A 16,746-nucleotide genomic window follows, 5' to 3' on the forward strand; every position below is an offset into this window, starting at 1 on the left:
AATTTATTTACTGATCTACTAATCATCATGGTACAAGTAATTCAAAATGAAAATATCATCTATTAACAAATTGTTTTGTGAAACCAGAAAAAAAAAAGGGGTCCAGGTGCAGCTCACAGGATTAGAGGTAGCCAGAGTTATAAGGTTGGCAGGAACAGGGCTCCCATGGTCAGTGGAATGGGTCAGAGTTATTGCAAGTGGGAAACACAGAGACATGGGAATTGGGGATCACTTCAGTAGATTTAGGGATGTTCCAGTCAGTTAAGGCAGAGAACGAAGTACAGTGGGAAAGAATGAGTTACAAGGCCTGTAGAAAAGGGAAGCAGGGTGATGGATTCTAGAACAACATCAAATCACATGAGTAAGTTGTGAGTTACTTAAATGTGTAATCTAAATTTGAAATCATAGAAGTAGAAAGTAGAACGTTTGTTGTCAGGTGCAGTGGCTCACGCCTGTAATCCCAGAACTTTGAGAGGCTGAGGCAGGCGGATCACATGATGTCAGGAGTTGCAGACCAGCCTGGGCACCATAGTGAAACCCCATCTCTACTGAAAATACAAAAATTAGCAGGGTGTTGTGGCGGGTGCCTGTAATCCTAGCTACTTCGGAGGCAGAGACAGGAGAATCACTTGAACCTGGGAGGCAGAGGTTGCAGTGAGTGGAGATAGCACCACTGAACTCCAGCCTGGGCGGCACATGGAGACTGTCTCAAAAACATTTTAAAAAAAGAAAAAGAAAGAAAATAGAATGTTTGTTACCAGAAGCTGGGATGGTGGGTGGAGGAAAGCAGAAGTGTAGGTCAAAGGGTACAAAGAGAGAGAGGAAGCAAGAAGGAGAAGGTAATTCAAGATGAAGAAGAAGGTATAAGCCAAGTGTTTAGAGTTAGAAAATGCCAGCCTGCAAAAGCTAGGCTATTAGCTGTGCAAAGGGCCTCCACTATTTACTACATGTGTGACCTTGGATGAGTTAGTTAACGTGTCTCTGCTTCATTTCCTTCATACATAAAATGGTGCAACCTCAGTGAAGTGTTAAGAATAACTTTAAATTATATATATCTATATATATATCTATATCTATATATATATATATATACACACACACACACACATACCTGAAACATGGTACACGTGCCAATAATGTTAGGTAGTAGCATTGCCAACAACAGCAGAAGCAGCAATAACTGCAGCAAATCACGTTAACAGAAGTAATTATAGCACTTATTAATAATATTATTGCTATTATACTGAAATGTAGCTATTGCTACACTCCATCTTAATTGTAAGGTCCTGAAAAAGAGAGTCCAAGTTCTTTTTTTGTTTGTTTTTATTTTTTGAGATACAGTCTTGCTCTGTCGCCCAGGCTACAGTGCAGTGGCGCAATCTCAGCTCACTGCAACCTCAGGCTCAAGTGATTCTCCTGCCTCAGCCTCCCAAGTAGCTGGGATTTCAGGCATCTGCCACCACTCCCAGCTAATTTTTATATTTTTAGTACAAAGAGCGTTTTGCCATGTTGGCCAGGCTGGTCTCAAACTCCTGACCTCAGGCGATCTGCCTGCCTCAGCCTCCCAAAGTGCTGGGATTACGTGCTGGCCCACCATGCTGGGCCAGTCCAAGTTCTTTATTTTGACTGAAACAGTGTTTATAAATGTGCTTTCCTTATTGTTTCCTGTATCTATATTTTATTTTCTCTGAATAGCATTTTAAAAATAAAATAGAATTAAAATGTAAACCTTAGAAAAGGGGTGAGGAATGGAGGGAAGATATGTGAGTAGGCCAGGACAGAATGAGAGCATCGTTGTGAGTTCCTGAGGCAACAGTTATCCAATGTTATTGTTATTTTTAATGAAATTCAAGGAATTTGCATTTATTCCAAATTGGAAAAGATGTGAACCAGGAACAACCTGCCTGATAGTTGATGTATCTTTGGCGATTTTCCTTTGAAACATGGGAACAATCATGTTTATCTTGTAGTTTACATTGTAATTCCCATCCACTCCTCTGTGAAGACATGGAACTGTGCCACCCAGAACCTCCTGCAAGAGAAGACTTGCTGCCCAACTGAGGGGAATGAAGTAAGCAGCCAGGCTTCAGCTGTCAGATCTTCCCAATCTGCCTCAATTGCAGAGAGGCCCTTCACCTGAGGTCATGCCCTTCCTGGGGTAGCCTGTATCCAGAGGCTGAGACAGAAAAGTAAGAAAGACCCAGCCATTATAGCCTGACACAGGATGCTTTTGTTGGTCGTCACTCTACAGAGCTCTCCACCAGGTTCAGGGAAGGTTTGTAAAGCCTGCATCACGGCTCAATTTCGTTCAATTTCGTTAATCCCAAAGTGCTGGGATTACAGGCATGAATCAAATCCTACTTTTGCCCCTTTTCTTCACAGGTGTTGATCCCTAATAAACATCTTGCCCTCCACACTGTTCCACCGTCTGCTCTTGGGGAAATCAACCTGCAACCTACTTCAAGGCATTGGTAGATATTGCTATGTCCAGATAGATTTGAGCAATGGGGTGATGGATACTAAAGAGGTAGTGCAAAAAGAAAATGAGAGGCATACAACATTCTCCTCTTCCCAACATCTGTATGAAGAAAGCAGCATCATTTTGAGGAGTGAGAGAATGCAGATTTCTCAGAAGTGAGAAGCAGGCAGGAAAATGGCCTACAGCCCTGTTGAGAGCAGCAGAGAGGAGCATGAGACATAGCTACCAGATGGGAAATTCATTAGTAAGTGATCATTAGAAAACAAGAAACTGGTGGATGAAAATAAAAGAAGTAAAACTGATAAGCAAGTAAAAACAGATATTTCTTCTACATGACTTTCGAATTGGGGGTATGAGGGGTGGAGTCAAGGAATGAAGCCTAGGCCTTGCAAACGCGTCCCTTAGGAGAAGTGAAATGGAAGTAATAGTTACATCAAGCCAAAACAAGGAGTTTTGACTTGGTCCCGCATGCTGTGATCTAGAATTGTTCCTGGCAGAGCTAAAGCTTTATCATCCTACAATACATGTAGGATGTACTGGCGAGGCACCTATGGATGCAAGTAGAGATTACCCCCTTATATCAACCACATTAAATCCATAAAGTTTCCCTAAAGCCTTTTCTGCCTCAGCATCTAACTTCCTTCTTCTGAGTCTCTGGAGTCCCAGTGCGGCAAGAAAATGGAATATAGCGTTCGTTGATACAGAATGGCAGCGTGAAGAGCAATTACAGGTCTTAGTAAGAGCACCACAGACCCTCTCAACCATGAATTAACTTGCTCTTTTTCTACCTCCCTTTGTAACTATAGCTACCCTTCTTAGGGCCTCTTATCTTTTTTCTGAGGCCTTAGTTTGGCTTCTGGCTAAAACTACATGGAAGTTGCAGGCAGTTCTCTCACCACCAGATGGTGATAAAGAGCCTATGAGGATAATGAAGTCTGAGATTTCCCAACCGCGGCATAGTTAACATTTAGAGCCAGATAATTTATTGTAGGAAATTCTCTGTGCGTTACAGGATGTATAGCAGCACCTCTAGCCTCCATCCATTAAATGTGAGTAGCGCCACTCACAGTTATGGCAACAAAAATGTCTCTAGACATCGTCAAATGTCCCTGAAACATTTGCATTGCCCCTGTGGAGAACCACTGTGAAATGAGGTGGGTGTTTAAGAGTTTTAAATGGGAGAAAGAAAATGAATGCAATTTTGATGAAATTTTTGAAAAGCTTTGTTATTTTTTACAATACTACATTTATTGAAAAAATTCAAAGGTGTGGAAAAACAAGAAAATCAAAGACACCCAAAATCCTGTCACCCAGATTAACTTTGGTGAACATTTTTATACTCATCCTTCTAGGCATATGGACACATAGTGAAAAACATACAATTTTGTATACATGGCAATGTATAATATACATACTCCTAAATTTCACTCATAAATAGCACTGCATTTAACATACATCTCTGAACTTTTTTTTTTTTTTTTTGAGATGGAGTCTCACTCTGTCACACAGGCTACAGTGCAGTGGCGCAATCTCGGCTCACTGCAACCTCTGCCTCCTGGGTTCAAGCGATTCTCCTGCCTCAGCCTCCCAAATAGCTGGGATTACAGGTCCATGCCACTATGCCCAGCTAGTTTTTGTATTTTTAGTAGAGACAGGGTTTCACCATGTTGATCAGGCTGGTCTTGAACTCCTGACCTCAGGTGATCTGCCCACCTCAGCCTCCCAAAGTGCTGGGATTACAGGCATGAATCACCCTGCCTGGCCTGAACATACATCTTTGCACAGCTTGAGTGTGACAGTTTTTCATTCCACACTTCCTGTATATCTACAATTTTGCCACGACAGGACCCAGAGCTTTACAAAGTAATTTGGACATAGATATTCTTCCAAAGATGTACAAAAACTGCTGGAAAGAATGTGAACATACCCAGTGCAGTGGCTCACGCCATCTCTACTAAAAATACAAAAATTAGCCAAGCGTGGTGGCAGGTGCCTATAATCCCAACTACTCAGGAGGCTGAGGCAGGAGAATCATTTGAACTGGGAGGTGCAGGTTGCAGTGAGCTGAGATTATGCCACTGCACTCTGGCATGGGCAACAGAGCAAGACTCCATCTCAAAAAAAAAAAAAATGTGTGAATAGAAGATAGAATAAATATAATTTGTGACATGGAAATGCACGGTGGAAATTTTGGCAAAAATTGAGCAATAACTGATTAGATGTCAGGGATATCTTCACAGACATGGGCCTAGATATAAGCAATATAAAAGTTAGTCTCAGCCAGGTGTGGTGGCTCACATCTGCAATCCCAGCACTTTGGGAGGCCAAGGCAGGTGGCTCACTTGAGGTCAGGAGTTTGAGACAACCCTGGCCAACGTGGTGAAACCCCATCTCAAAAAAAAAAAAGTCTGAGCTCCTTTTTCTTCAACCACAGTACTTAGAAAAATTATTTATTTGTTTAAATATTCGCTGGACACAGTGGCTCTCACTTGTAATTCCAGTGCTTTGGAAGCCTGAGACAGGAGGATCACTTGAGGCCAGGAGTTTGAGACCAGCATGGGCAACATAGCAAGACTCTATCTGTACAAAAAAAAAATTTAAATAAAGAAAAAATGCATATTTCCCCTGCACCCCTGCATACAGGCTAGGGCCAGCTTTCTCTTCTTATATATCCTGTGTTTATTACAGGGCCTCCCATTTATCAAACCTTTAGTAAACATTCACTGAATGGAGGTATTTATTGGAAACTTTCCTGCTTGAAGAGCATTCGTCAAAACAAAGAGAAAGGTGGATCCATGTAGGAGACAGAGGGTTATGGATTTAAGTTCAAATTCCCTCCAACTTCCCACACTCAAAACATGAACTCATGGATAAGAAACAGAGGAGAGAGGAAGCGAAAAAGGTAAATTGATATGCACTTCTGTGATCTCCTGCTCTTTCTGTGATTCTCTTTCCTTTTCTGGCAACCTTATCCAAGGAAAAATCTCAGTGACCTTGCAGTAGGGCAATTGGGGATGATCCTAAGTCTTACACTACACTCAGATGATGTACAGAAACATTTTACTCTCTTTATTTAGTCTACAATCTGATCTCCCTGCCAAACCCCTATCTACGGGTTAGCAGGAGGAAAAAAAAAACCTAATAGTTCAATCTAATTTTAATTTAGTCTAACCTGACACAATGTAAATATGCCTTCAGAAATTATTATTTCTATTGGCTAAAATAATGCTTGATCATTCAGAAAGCCTCTACTTCCCCTGCTTCTCTCCCAAGTGTATGATGGAGAGACTATGGTTATGCAATCCCCTGGCACAGAGAAGGAACCTCAGGCTGGTTTTTATGTTGTGGCAACTCCATCTGCTGGTCTCTGGGGAACTGTCCTTTGGGCACCAAATTATTCAACATTCTGCAGGACACCACTGCTGAATTGGCTAATTCACATGTACTTTCTGCAGGGACAATGTTCCTGAGTTGCTAAGGCTGTTAAGAAAAAATTTGCTGTCTGCAGAACCCTGAGTTGATTGCCACATCCTCCAGCCTGCAAGTTGGTCCAGCAGTCCACATTACCTTATTGTTGAGTCAACTCATTCTACTATTGTAGGCCTATGACAGTCCACTGGGTTTCAATTCGGTATCCAAACCACATAAAACTCAAGGCACCTTTGTAAAATTAAGCCTCCTTCTATCTGACCATGATGTGCTACATTTCTGTGAATGACCCTAAAGTTGATGCATGGCATAATCCATTTGGATGTCAAAAGACTAATATTACCTCAGTCTTATATTTTTGGAAAAAATTCTAACCTCCTCCAGACAAATGAATGCCTCTGATAGACTAAGGAGAAGCCCTAATCATGACATTTTTATCTACATCCTCATCTTCAACTTTGTTTTCTGATGAGTTCAAAGCCTGTGCTCTGTTCACTTCACCTCCAGACCTTGGTCTGGAAAGGTCCTTGAGGTCTGGGAGATTAGAGGAGAGAGACAAAAAAAATTGCCTGGTCACACTACACAATACCGGTCTTGAATTCTCACAGACAAAAACACCTTTATTTATTTCTAAAATTCCTTCATCATAATTAAGAATCAGACATGTTGGAAGCTTGGCCATTCATTCAATACACACTCACGGAATACCTATTACATGTGATGTATTCTGATGGGCACAATATGTAACCCACTGTGTTAGTTTCCTCTTCCTACTATAACAAATTATCACAACCTTGATGACTAAAAACAATGAAACAACAGATTCATCTTACAGTTCTAGAGGTCAAAGTCTTACGGAATTAAAAACAAGGTATTGCCAGAGCTTCATACCTTCTAAAGACACTCAGGAAAAAATCTTTTTTTTTTTTTGTTTTCCTTTTCTGCTTCTACATTCCTAGACTCATGACCCCCTTCCATCTTCAAAGCCAGCAACGAGAAGTCAAGTTTTCCGATGCCTCATTCCAATGCTTGACCCTACTGACTCCTTCTTATAAGGACCCTTGTGATTACATTGGGCCCACTGGATAATCCAGGATAATCTCCTCGTCTCAAGATTGTTAATTTAATCACATCTGCAAAGTCCTTTTTGCCATCTGAAGTAACATTCACAGGTTCTGGGGAGTAGGAGGTGATATCTTCAGGGTACCTTTATTTATCAGTATTAAACTCAAAGAAAGGATAACTCTCCATCAGTTGGACAGCTATAAAAGATGTGGCTAATCTTTTTTAACTTCTTTTTTATTGAAATATAACAGTTACACTAAAAAGACTATACAGATTTTATGTGTACAGCTCAATGATCTGTAACAAAGCAAACACACTCCAGTAACCAGCATCCAGATCAAGTTACAGAGCATTGCCAACACTCTAGAACTCATCCCTCATGCCCTCCTCTAATCACTGTACCTTCTCTCCACTCCCCAAAGCAGTTTAATACATAGATTAGCTCTGTTTTCAGACAAGCAGTCGGAATGATACAATGTGTACGTTTTGTACCTTACTTCCTTTACTCAACATTATGTTGGTAAGATTTATCCATGTTACTATGTGGAGCTGTATTAGTTCATTTTCATTGTTGTATAATGCATTATATGACCAAATGACAATTATTTTATCCTTTCTGCCAACAAACATGTGTGCTGTTTCCACCTTGGGAATGTTTTAGCTTTGCTATAAGCATTGTTGCATACCTTCTAGTGCACATATATACACATTTCCATTAGGCATGTGTGTATATACTAGGAGTAGGATTTCTGGGTCATAGCATATACATTTTCAACTTCTGTAAAGAGTACCAACCAGCTTTCAAAGTGTATGTTGCAATTTATGCCTTTATCAGAAATGTATGAGAATTCCAGTTGCTTCTCATACTCACCAAGACTTAATTTTATCAGATAGTCTTTTTAAATTTAGCCATTCTGGAGTATATAGTACTATTTCAATATGGTTTTAATATGCGTTTCCTTAATTAATAATGAAATTTTACATTTTTGTCCTTTATTGGCTATTTGAATATTCACTTTTATAAAATGCCTGCTCAAGTTTTTCACCCATTTTTATCTTGTGTTGATTTTATAGGAGTCCTTGACATATTCTGTCCACAACCCCTTTTTCAGTTATAAGAGTTGCATACATGACTTGGGCCACAAAATATCTGTATAAATTTGAAATGTAAATTTCAACTGATTTCTTACAGGTTTAGTTACCATTTCAGTTTTATAGTATAGAACTAAGCTATACAAAGTATCTTACAAATCTGTGATAAATAATTCTTGAACAGAAAGAGTACACTTTTTATTAAAATACGTCTTCTAAAGACAAGAACAGGGCAAGTTTTTTTTTTAATTCGTTCACTTATCCTTAAATGAATAAAATACCCAGTGTTAAAATGTGACTGGATTTAGTAGAGATTAAGAGCAAAAAGTAAAGGTACTGGACCGCTTAGAAGTGCAGGGGCTTAAAATGTGTATTAATTATTGTTACAGAAGGGTTTTTACAATAGGATTAACAAAATATTCAAATAAAGCTACTCTGAATTTCTTAAACCAATGGTAAGAATGAATAAATTACAAGAAAATTGGTTGAAGAGTAACAGGTAAGTCATTAGTCAGGGTAAAAATAAATGTGTATTTATAGGACCCAAACCTTTATCAAAAGCTAATGAAAGAATCTTATGGTATGTGAATTTAGTTCAATAAAGCTTTACAATAAAAATGTTTCTCCCATGAGTTTGAATAAATGTACATGGTTAACTTACTTCCGATATATATTGTATTTTCTCTTACATGCAACATTAAGGTGGTAGAAGCAGACCAGGCGCAGTGGCTTACGCCTGTAATCCCAATGCTTTGGGAGGCTGAGGTGGGCAGATCACCTGAGGTCAGGAGTTCGAGACCAGCCTGACCAACATGGCCAAACCCCGTCTCTACTAAAAATACAAAACTTAGCCAGGTACGGTGATGGGTGCCTGTGATCCTAGCTACTTGGGAGACTGAGGCAGGAGAATTGCTTGAACCTGGGAGGCGGAGGTTTCAGTGAGCGGAGATGGCACCACTGCACTCCAGCCTGGGCAACAGAGCCAGACTCTGTCTCTAAGTAAATAAATAAATAAAAATAAAGTGGTAGAAGCAAACATAAAATTTCTTCTTCTAATTACTGAAAGTATATGAAATATGCAACTAGACCTACGTGAACAAAAATACTCATTAAGCTTTTTCTCATTTATGAAAGTAATGAAAATGCAAAGGATATATGTTATAGAATGTATATTATACTTCCCAGCATGATTTTTATAAATCTTGAATATTCTAATTATGGGTAAGTGATGTTGCCAAAAATATGTCATATGAATTAAATTAGTATCACCTTCACTACTTCTTAACAGTAATCTCTATGATTTTCTTAACAGAACTTTCCTTTAGGAATCATGTTTTTGTTTGTTGGTTTGGTTTAGCAATTGTCAGGAGTCAAAAGAGATGAAATCGTTCAACAAAAATTATTATTCTTGCTGTCCTTACTACAATATATCTGGTTTTAGTATAGTCTATCGTGAGCCAAAAATACCATTTCTTTTTTTTTTCTTTTTCACACAAGAAGATTTAGAAGAGACAAAAATACCACTTCTAATGCCACATTTTTTTTCTTAACAGAAATTATGTATAAGCAAGGAAAAGGAGGCTTCATATACACCAATATTTTGATTTGTTCCTCTGTTTTACCCCTTGGATATTTTATTCAGGACAATATACCATAAATTCAAAATGGGCAAGAGGAATAACCTTCTTTTTTAAAATAAGTGAAGGGTCAATGTGTAAGGGGAGGTGGGAAAGAAGAACAACAATGCTATTTCTACTATAGACATATTCTTGGGCAGATCAATTTTGGAAAAGAAATATATGGATGTTGAGGACTTGAAAGAAATTACTGTAAAACTATCTATGCAGGCGTATCTCCTAGAAAGTCCCATGAACCCCCCGGGTGTGCATACCTAAGTTTGAAGAGAACTTTCCTAAAATATAAGCCCTATGAATGTAGGGGATTGGTATGGTTTTGAGATGGAGGCTGGAGTAAAGTGGTGCCATCTCCGCTCACTGCAACCTCCGCCTCCTGGGTTCAAGTGATTCTCCTGCCTCAGCCTCCTGACTAGCTGAGACTACAGTGGTGTGCCACCATGCCCAGCTTTTTGTATTTTTAGTAGAGACAGGGTTTCACCATGTTGGCCAGGCTGGTCTTGAACTCCTGACCTCATGATCTGCCTGCCTCAGCCACCCAAAGTGCTGGGATTACAGGTATGAGCCAACATGCCTGGCCGGTTTTTTTTTTTTTTTTTAATTGTTTGTGGCAAATATTTTCTGTTTGTGTCCCAGATACACTCTCCATCCTTTTGTGTCCTGTTGTGTGCCCTGAAACTGGGCTCCATTGCCCTCTGGTTTCTGAGTGGGTGAGGCCACAAGGAAGTACCAGCAAAAGATCAAAAGGAAAAAGGAGAGTGAGTTCTGGCTACCGATTCCCCTAGGTCCCTTCCCACACTTCCTTCCCTCCCCCTGCATCACTCCCACCATGCAGTGACCGTCCCCCAGGGAATTGTTCCCCCCCCCTTGCCTCTTCAAGCCTCAAGGTTGTAATGGTTCTGATACTGCTAGCCTGAGGTCTTGCACTATTGTTTTTGTTGGCTTTCCTAAATCCAGTCCATATCTTACAAAATTTAAATGTGTCATCTGTTGCCTATCAGGACCCTAAAAATACTATGTAAGCATTTGTTGAATGAATGAATGAATGAATCCTTACGCCTACCAAGTCACCATCTTCTTATCTGCACTACAACAAAAACTTCCTAACTGGTTTTCCTGACTCTGCTCTTGCTCCCTCTCTCCATTTTCCACAACCTAAGCTAAAGAGACCCACAATTGTGTGCTGCTTAGTGACAGGAATGTGTTCTGAGAAATGCGTCATTAGGTGATTTAGTAGTTGTTTGAACTTCATACAGTGTACTTACACAAACCTAGATGGTATAGCCTACTACACATGTCGGCTATATGGTATAGCCTATTGCTCGTAGGCTACAAACCTGGATAGCATGTTAATGTAGTAAATACTGTAGGCAAAAGTAACACAATGGTAAATATTTGTGTATCTAAACACATCTCAACATTTTTTTGTTTTTTTTTTTTTTTTTGGTGACAGGGTCTCACTCTGTCACCCAGGCTGGAGTGCAGTGCAGTGATGCAATCATGGCTCATTGCAGCCACTACCTCTTGGGATCAGGTGACCCTCCCACCTCAACCTCCTGAGTAGCTGGGATTGCAGGCGTACGCCACCATGCCCTGCTAATTTTTTTTTTTTTTTTTTATCTTATAGAGATGGAGTTTCACCATGTTGCCCAAACTGTTATCAAACTCCTGGGGTCTAGTGATCTGCCCACCTTGGCCTCCCAAAGTGCTGGGATTATAGGCATGAACCACCGTACTTGGCCAACCCACAGTATTATCATTTTATGTGACCATCAAGTTATGTCATCATTGACTGAAAGGTGTATTGTGAGGCCTGTGACTATATTTAAAATGGAAATTGATCATGTCATTTCTCTACCTAAAATGCTACAGTGGCTTCCCACTACCTTTTAAGACAGAGTTCAAAATCATTAAAATGATTTACAGTATATATTTATACACAATGGAATCCATGTCTCACTCCAGCCTCAATGCTCACCCCTTTCCATTCACTCCTCCAGCCACAGTGAACTTTTCTTCAGTCCAGAAAGGATTTTTCTTCTAGGCCTTCAAACATGCCATTTCTTTCATTCAGAACACTCTTCCCCTACTTTTTCATCTCGACTACTCCTATTTTCTTTAGGTGCCAGCTTAGACATCACTTCCTCAGAGAAGCCTTCCACAACCTACTAAACTGGACATACTTTAAATGTCCTCCATTATCTATTCCAGAAAAACTCATATTGTTCCTTTCTAAGCATGTAAATCCACTTCTACATATCTGTTTAATGTTTAACTCCTCACTAAATTATACACTTTATAAGAACAGTTATCCAGTGAATTCCAAACGGCTAATTCAATGGTTGGTGCATAGTAAGTTTCAACACATATTGAATGAATGAAAGAAACCTAGGCCGGGCACAGTGGCTCATGCCTGTAATCCCAGCACTTTGGGAGGCTGAGGCGGGTGGATCATTTGAGGTTAGGAGTTCAAGACCAGCCTGACCAACATGGCGAAACCCCGTCTCCACTAAAAATACAAAAAACTTAGCCGGGCATGGTGGCAGGTGCCTGTAGTCCCAGCTACTTGGGAGGCTGAGACAGGAGAATTGCTTGAACCTGGGAGGCGGAGGTTGCAGTAAGCCAAGATCATGCCACTGAACTCCAGCCTGAGCAACAGAGTGAAACTCCATCTCAAAAAAAAAAAAAAGAAAAAAAGAAAGAAACCTGGGGTGGGGTTGAAGGTAGTGACTTGATATTTACTGAGCTTTACTGGAATTCAAATATAGTTCTTCTCTTTCAAGGAATAAAACCTCTCTTAACTTTTTTCACAAGGGCTTTCCTCAGTTTCTTCACCTGCACAATAACTCAGGTGTTCTTAATCTGGAGGTCTGATACCCAAGGGGTCAATGAATAAAATTCAGGAGGTCCATAAGCTTGAATGGGAAAAAAATATATATGTCTTTATTTTTATTCACCTGTTACTGCAATGTAGCATTTTCTTCCATTTGTATGTAGGTGGCAAACCACAATAGTCTCAATTATTCTAATTCTAAACAGCACATATTATGATGTCACCAAATGGAGATTTTTTAAAAATATTTTGAAAACAACATAATTGGCTTCCTTTGTATTCCTTTGTATCTTCTTTCATGCATTTAAAAGCATTATTCTCAGAAGATTAAGATTTCTCAGTCTTGGTCAAAAGGCACAACAAAAGTTAAGAGCCCTTTGACTGGATGATCAGTAAGTCTCCCTCCAAATGAATCCAGTTTATAGCTATTATCTCCTCCGATGTGCCTATTGCCCAACTTTTATCTGATTCAAAGGTTTCCAAAGTAGGTAAGTAGGGAATAAAGAAAAGAACCAATTTCTGGCGGTGCAGAAATATATGAGTGAGGATGAGAGAAAGGACTCAAAGCAAAAACAAATCAGATGCTTTGCAAATAGTACAGTAAGAGGTAAGCTGGAGAGATCTTTTTGATAATTTAAACCCAGTAGTGAAAGATCACAGATAATGGGAAATACCACACAGAGGCACAATCAGAGAGATAGTTGGTGTTGAGGTATAATGAAAGCTAGCTGACAAGAAATGGGCCTAGCCACACAATAAATTCTCAATAACAGGCCAGGTGTAGTGGCTCATACCTATAATTTCAGCACTTTGAGAGGCTGAGGTGGAAGGACTGCTTGAGCCCAGGAGTCTGAGACCAGCTTGGGCAACACAGTGAGACCCCATCTCTACCAAAAAAAAACAAAAATTAGCCGGGTATGGTGGCGCATACCTGTAGTCCTAGCTACTCAGGAGGCTGAGATGGAAGGATCTCTTGAGCCCAGGAGGCAGAGGTTGCAGTGAGCAGAGATCTCACCACTGCACCCCAGCCTGGGCAACAGAGTAAGACCCTGTCTCAAAAGAATAAAATATAAATTAAAAATTCCCAATAACTAGCAAATGAAAGAGAAAGGAGAGGATAAATAATTGTGCTTAGTAAAGGTAAAGTCATCAAGAAACACAAATAAATCAAAGTTTTATATTTTTTAAGATTTTTTAAGGTTTTTTTCCTCTTTTATGAACTCGTAAACTTGTAAACTTTTCTTTTTTACAAACTTATAAAAGCACAGTGCTAGCTTGGGTACAAAAGGGAGGGGAGAGGAAATGGGATACATGAGTCAGAGTCCTTCTTTGACCTTGAAAGACCTTATAATTTCTGCAGCAGACATTTCATCTCACTAATAATAGAAGGAAATAAAGCAGGGAGGGGAAAGAACACCACATGAAGAGAATAAGCCAAGTTGGAAACAGCTAGTCACCATTTCCAGAATGAAGTCACTGTAGAGGATTGTGCTGATTCTATCCAAATTCTGCCCCTCTATCACCCTGGACCATCTCAACTTTAGTTACATGTAAATCAGGAGTTAATTTTCCTAAATTCAATTGCTTACAAGGCTTATTGTTTCCGCTTGGGGTGTGTTTTGATTTGTTGTTATCCTCAATATCCTGGTGACTCTGAAAAAGTCATTTTAACTGATCACCTAATATGATCATCATTCCATAAGATACTAGAGATAGGCTGTGTCTTTGTCCAGTGCCTCCCAAAACATTGGATTCAGAGAGGGGTTAAGACCCTGCTCTGAGGGTAAGAATTAATATATATCAAGAAAGAGCCAGTTCCTAGGATATTTGACATTCAGGATTCTAGAGACAGAATCAGAACTTGGCTTGGGATTTAATCAATAATTGCTTCCTACCATCATCACTAAACCCCTGATCGAACACTTTGCTGTGCTCCCCTAAACTGGCTCCCCAAACACTGCTTCACAGAGGCTCCTGCAGAATGGGATGCAGGCATTTAAGGGTTCTCTGCAGTGATATCAGCAGATCCAACCCCCTTCTTCCAGTAGAGGTTACGGACAATACTTCTTTTAGAGGCTGGGATCTCTTTTCTTCAGCTGCCTCCCAAAACATTGATTGGGACCACTTTCCTCAATCCTGCCAGACTGACTGTGGTCACTACCAACACCTCCTCAGGGGCTCCACCTGGACTCTCATCAGAGTCACTCCAAGTCCTGTCCCAGGCAGAATACTCAGATCTATTCCAAGCACCTTCCCTGGGATCTCAGGCACATACTGAGGACCAGTGGGTAACAGGGTTGAGAGGTAAGAGCAGCCTGGCCCGGGTGCAGAAATAAGGGGTGAATTGTCTGTAAAAAAATGTTTAAATAGTAATAAAACTAACTAAAAGTCAATCTGATTTTTATTATCACCTTGTACAACAATTCTAGGCAATGTTAGTGATACAATAACCCTCACCAAAAAAAAAATTGTTAATCTAAGTTCCAAGCAATTGCTACAGTTACTGTTGCATTATAATAATATGTATGTAAGCTTCAAATTATCACTTTTTAAATTTATTCACTAAAAAATATTTTATTCTACATGGAAGTTAATTTGGAGAACTACTAGTTACACAAACTCTGCCACATATATTTTTCTCTCTTTTTTTTTTTTTTTTTTTTTGTCAGGAGACCAGAGTTTTATTATTACTCAAATCAGTCTCCCTGAGCATTCATGGATCAGAGTTTTAAGGATAACTTGGTGGGTGGGGGAAAAGTTAGTGAGCTGGGAATGCTGATTGGTCAGGTCAGAGATGAAATCACAGGGAGTAGAAGCTGTCTTCTTGCACTGAGTCAGTTCCTGGGTGGGGACCACAAGATCAGATGAGCCAGTTTATCCATCTGGGTGGTGCCAGCTGATCCATCAAGTGCAGAGTCTATAAAATATCTCAAGCACTGATCTTAGGAGCAGTTTAGATAGGGTCAGAATCTTGTAGCCTCAGCTGCATGACTCCTGAACCATAATTTCTAATCTTGTGGCTATTCTGTTAGTCCTACAAAGGTAGTTTAGTCCCCAGGCAAGAAAGGGGTTTGCCTTGGAAAAGGCCTGTTATCATGTTTGTTTTAAACTATAAACTATAAGTTAAGTTCCTCCCAAAGTTAGTTCAGCCTATACCCAGGAATGAACAAGAACAGCTTGGAGGTTAGAAGCAAGATGGAATTGGGACTGTCTCAGTTACAATTTTGCAGTGGTGGTTTCAATATCTCCCTTTGGATTTTACAACACTTTAATCTTAAGGTGTCAGCTAATGAAGATGGAAAAAGGGCAAAGACCCCTCTAATTTCTTCCTGCTGACCAGGGGTGTAGTGGGGGTAGGTGTTGACCCCAAGGTGAGAGGAGTGAAATCACTTTGCAACTGTCTGAGCATATTCAAACAGTCCTGGCTGGGATTCTAAGGCTTATATGACAAAGGCATTAGTATTGCCATCTATAATTTTAGTTCCATATTTAAGGGAACGGCATACTATAAGGTAAATAATGAGTACTAAGATAAGGAGTGTGATTTCCAGTTTGAAAAATAAAGATTTGAAAGCTCTAGTTTTCAAAATGGGGACTTGCAGCCCACAAAGAATTTAAGATTTAGTCCAAACTGCAGAAAAAATCTGAAGAACAACTAACCACAGGTGTACTATAGTTTTTTTGAAGCATAATTTTTCTCTCTCCAGTCCCTATTTTTATCCAAAACACATCATGATAGAACTGATTTGTTCACAAAATAAACTTTAGTCTTAGCATACTTGGCCTGATTATTTGCATAAAGTGCAGCAAGAACAATTATTTTTCACATAGGCTCTTTTTAATATTGGCTTTTGAAACTGTTCTACAAGGAATCTCAATTTGTACTTTTTAAAAGCCTTGAAGCCCAGCCATGGATTTATCTTGTCTACAAATTACCTGTGAATTCCTCACCTCAAAGTCTCAAGATAACTTGGGGCTCCTGGGTCTGTCAGAAAGTGACATTCTTTACTTACCACTGGTCAGGAACTCTGTACAAGGACTATGAGACCTCAACTCTGTATGAGGCCAGCTTTCCCAAGGGGCTTTATTGGCTGTATAAGTCAACTTTGATTCCTTAAAGAAAGCATGTCATTTTAGTCAAAGCCTTGGTAAAATAACCAGTTTCTCCAATTGTGTCTTGTTTCAAAAGAGAACAGATTCTCATTGCACTTATT

This window comes from Theropithecus gelada, chromosome 14 (genome assembly GCF_003255815.1).
Source record: "Theropithecus gelada isolate Dixy chromosome 14, Tgel_1.0, whole genome shotgun sequence".
NCBI classification, from domain to species: Eukaryota; Metazoa; Chordata; class Mammalia; order Primates; family Cercopithecidae; genus Theropithecus; species Theropithecus gelada.